The following is a 5,023-nucleotide window of genomic DNA, read 5'->3' as shown; positions in this document are numbered from 1 at the left end:
CCCACCACGAGTGGTAGATTTTCATCACAAATTCGAACCAGATCAGCCAAGAAAGCTGGCTTGTGCTCTTGTTGAGCGGCACCATATACCTCTACTAGGGCCCATCGAAAACCATCTTCCTTGTTTCTAATTCTAAATTTTACTGTGAAATCACCCAAAATGACTTCCCGCACCTGGAGTGTATTGCACCGTACCCCAAGTAAGATCCCTCCGGACCTTCCTCTTGGGGGGAGACAATGCCATTCAAAATCCACTCCTCCCGAAAGGGAGTTCAAAAACTGCGTTGTGAATTTTTCCCGCCCCGTCTCCATCAACGCAATGAAGTCAAGACTATGTTGCAGAGTAGACTCTGCAAGGAACCTAATTTTAGCCAAGTCTCTTAGACCTCTGCTATTCCAAAAAAGTCCTTTCATCTCTCATCATAGAATTTTTTAGCCGTCCTGAAACGAGCACTCCTACGAACAACAGATACTGGATATATTCTACGTTTCGAATTACGTTTTGGCCTATCTAAGGCATAATCCTGGTCCGTATAACCATGAATATCCTTGGCCGTATCATAAAGATGTGGAGTCACTAAATTTGAAACACCAATATCTGCATGAGACTGCGTAGTCTCCTCTTCCGGGACTAAATTTTGACATAATAAATTCAAATCCCCCAAACCCGAAATGTCGTTATCATTCATCGGTCTAACTACCGCTAAGTTTCGAATAATATCCAAAGCCCTATCAACCTCTAAGTCTAATAAGTCATTGATAGATTTTGAAACTTGTTGGCTCGTGTCGCCCAAAGACACCCCCACTGCCGTAGCGTTATGTAAAATCTCTTGCGGAGTAAAATGAAGAATAGAATGTTCAATATTAAAATTCATACCTGTTGAATTCTGAACGTCCTTCATTTTGGCCATCCGCATCGCCCGTCCAATCTGCAGGTCATCCACATCTGGCTGAGACTGTACCCGTTGACTAGTCCGTCGGTTCGGACTCATCGGATTGGGAACACCTCCGAATGCTATGACATCTTCCTCCGAGATCAGACTAGAGTTTGGTGCAACCGCAGTCGGTGTAAATTCCGTGGCGGCCATTGGCAAACATGCTGTATCCTTCAAAGAACCAGCCAACTCCAGAGAACCGTCCACCGGTTGAGCATCAGTAGGGGCATCACCCTTGTGGCCGCCTCCTATGTTGGCTCGTTCTTGAACTGTAGCATTATCCTTAGTATTTGTATCAGGATCGGCCCTCGAGAGACCGCTACCACGTCCACCATACCCCACATCATGCATGTTTAGCATGGCCTCAGTGTTACAAACATACGTACACTGCTGGAGCTCATCAACAGCAGTTATTGCATCAGGACCAACAAACGAGAAATTGCTGCCATCTCCAACAGACCCAGCCTCATGCATGTACGTAAAGTCCTGCGAACCCTTCTGGGGCACCTCGAAAGCAGCAGTAAGGATGGAGCCCAGCTGGGTATGTCCTACACCAGCTGGCTCAACGCCAAAAGCGACCGATATATTTTCTGGAGCAGCAAGATTGGCGGACTCTTTCTTTGATGAACTGTTTTCCCAAGCGCTATGAATGTCTTCTTCCTCCTGCCTGCACCTCACATGTGCAGCCTGCGAAGACACCATTTGCATGGCCAAGTCAGCCGGTTGGTCACTTCTCATGCACGTAGCAGCCACTGGCAATACCGCCGGTGTTGAAACACTCGAGCTGAGCTTAGCCGCAGATTTTTCTTCTGCTAAAAACTCGCCGAGAGAGAGAGGTTGCAGTGTAGACTGTGGCTGCACATATGCTCTATTGCACCGAGTGTTTTTGCCCAAAAAACGCGGCATCCCAGACCTAGTCCCGCTGCCAAAGCATGCCGGCCGAGAATCAACCTTAGCCGGCGCGGACGAAGGTTGAAAAGATCCAAACCGCAGATCGTGGTGCATAGCCGAGCCCGAACTTGGGCCATTACCTGGAGCCGGAGTAGTCTGTTTTTCCTGCGACGAAGTATTCTGATTGGAGAAGTCACTCGGATCTGTATCCTTTGTCCCCTCCGCATTATCTTTGGAACCACTCGTATCATCTCCATCCGTCATGTGCGTATCTTTATCAGTCTCAGGAACATCAAACAAAGAAGGGCTTTCGATTTCCAGATAGAGAGTGTAACGCAACCCCTCAAAGGTCCAAATAACCTCATCTGGAACAAGCTCAATATCTAGAACACTAACTAACATCCGCGCTACTCCTTTGGCTCTAGTGTAGATCATATCCACCTCTTCAGTTTTGCCAATGAGCGACCCCAGACTCCATGCGACCAGAAAGTCATTAGTTGCTCTAGAGGGGGCTCCTGCGAAGTGCACCCAAATCTGGGGTAGTGGCCTCCCCTTAGGTTCTTCACACTTCCAGGCATCAAACTCAAGAACAGTACTCGTGCTAGCAACCCTACACATACCGAATTTAAGCAAACGAGCTAGATCCTCCTTAGTCGGGAAAACGACCTTGAAGACGTTATCTGCTATCAACACAGGTTCCCATCTGAAAGTAGAAGAAACAAGCTCTTTTAGTTGCTGCACTATCTGCTCCACCGACAATACTCCCCGTGTGACAGTCACCGTACCCGTGTGGCCAGCCTCCGGAACATGAACATTAGCCTTAGCAGACGGAGACTCGAAAAACATCAAATCTTGGCTAGAAACCCCATATATCGTCATGACTGGCATAGGGCCAACAGTAAGAGGACACTTATCAGCCCCATGAATAGGTTTCAAGAAATAGACGCAAAGCTCGGCTTTACACTCAGAAACAAAATGCCCCGTCTCGCTACACCGATAGCACGTCATTTTCTCTTTCTTTCGGGCCCACTTAGAAGGTCTCTCGGCCACTTCCCCTTTGGTACTTACCAAAGTCTGATCAGTCTGAGGTATGGCATCAACCTCCTTAGTTGTTACCACCGTAGACGCCACAACAGAATCCATGGGAAGCGACGGCTCAGGAGAGGGGATAGGAGGCTTAGGCTTTCTCCCGCCCCCTCTGCCCATCCAATTCTGTCTGAATCCTCCTCTTCTCGGGTATGCAGGACCGGAAGGCCCCGGGACAAACTGACCCGGAGGTGCATGAAAACCATTATTTTGCCAAGCAAACCCACGACCTCCTCCAGAAGAAGCACTCCCCCGATAGTGCCCCTCAGTATAAGCATTGGCACCTTCATCACCCCAGCGGCCGTGATGAGGCCTCGCCGGTGCAGAATCCTTCTGGCCGGGTACTCCAATGGGCGTCTTCCCGGCCTGAACAGGAACTTGGGACGGCCCGGCCTGCGCTGGGATCGAACCCAAGGGCTTAGGTGCTGGTGGATTCCCCTGGACCGGGTTCTGCCCTGATTGCCGGGACGAGGCAGACTGCTTGGAGCCCCGCCCTGCCATAGCCAAGCACGGCGTAGCAGACGGCGGCACCCTAGTCGCCCTCCCTGGTCCTAGCGATGGGAAGCCAGGTCTGGGACGAACCCTAGCTAGTTGATTTGCCTCTGGCGACTCAGAAACCTGGCGCCCGAGAGAAGCGACGGCAGGTTCTGTCGTGGCAGAGGACACAACGATCCTGGCCGAAGTCTCCTGGGCCATATACCCCGGACAACTGGACTCCAGGTCGGATTGTGTCAAAGAATCCAGCTCGGATTGTGTTGGAGTCTCCTGGGCCATATACCCCTGAGGACTAGACTCCAGCTCGGTTTGAGTAATATTACCTGGGGCCGAAATCCCAGTATCCGGTGGATTAGGAGCCGCCAAACTTGCTAGCCCGTCAGGCCCAGCAGTGTTCAGCGCAAACTTCAGAAAATTATCTCTGGAAACCCGCAGGGAATCCGAAACTGACTCCCTGGAAATACTCCTTACTTCCGCGATCACCGGCGGTACTTCGGGCCGAAGAACAGAAGGAGACGACCTGTTCTTCGCATACGTAAAGCAATCTGGCTTGAAAAAATCAAGAAGAGAGATAGGCCTGCGACTTACCTTTGGAATCGGTCCAATCCATGGTTTCCGAGACGTCGGCACCGTCTTCTTCGTCGCAAGGATTGGGTCTTGACGAACCTTTCGCTCCAACAACGTCGGCATGGACGAAGCTGGGGTACAAGGGGTTGTCGGCATCACCTCCACCAGTTCGTCCTCTGGCTCCTCCTCCGTCTCGTCATCCTGATCAGCAAGCACCCAAAATCTACCGCCAAAATTCCTAGGAATCAAAGGGCTTACCGAATCTTGGGACGGGGCCCGTAACGGCGACTGCTCCAGCACTATCAAACGATAGCCATCGATGAGAATGATCTGTCCCACCTTGGGGATTTCATCCTCATCAAGATAACGCCCGGCCAGAATATCCCCTTGTTCATCTCGAATGGTAGCCCACTTAGATCGTAAGTGTAGAATGATGAACCCTCGCGAGTCATCTTGAGAAATCGTGGACGAATCCCGGAAGAGAACCTCCCACCGGCAGTGCTGAAAATCTGTCGGAGATCCACTCCGAAGCCTTTCGAACTCGCCGCTGTCATTGGATCCATTCACCCCTCCTCTAGCAGTAAACGCCTGAGTAGAGATCGCCTGGATCTCATCGTCTTCCTGGGCGAGACCAGTGGCTACTCTATCCTCCGGCAATCCGCTCCCACTCGCCGGCGGCAGACGGGGCGCCAGGGAAAACGCCCCCCTAGGCGTCCCGCTAGACATGTCTTTTAGGTAAAGGTTTCCTATCAGCAGCAGTAGGCAGCACTAGTAGCAGAAGTGAAGCACTGTAGTGGAGGTATAACCAAATTAATGGTGAAGACGCGCGGTTGGACATTCCGGAACATCAGAGGAAACCCGGACTGTATAGCAGATGCATTGGCGCCTTGACTCAGTTGGTGAACCATATTCCTTCCTTCGGGCAGCTGACCTGCATAACCATGACCAAATCACATCAACATGTTAAGCTAGTACGATTAGAGGCGAGGAAAGAACCAAGTCACTAGTTGACAGGTGATTGGCGATAGCTTACGTACATGCGTGTTTCCT

The sequence above is a fragment of the Hordeum vulgare genome, chromosome 7H (assembly GCF_904849725.1).
Source record: "Hordeum vulgare subsp. vulgare chromosome 7H, MorexV3_pseudomolecules_assembly, whole genome shotgun sequence".
In the NCBI taxonomy this organism is placed as follows: Eukaryota; Viridiplantae; Streptophyta; class Magnoliopsida; order Poales; family Poaceae; genus Hordeum; species Hordeum vulgare.
The sequence above is the reverse complement of the archived record's forward strand: the minus strand, read 5'-3'. Positions refer to the sequence as shown.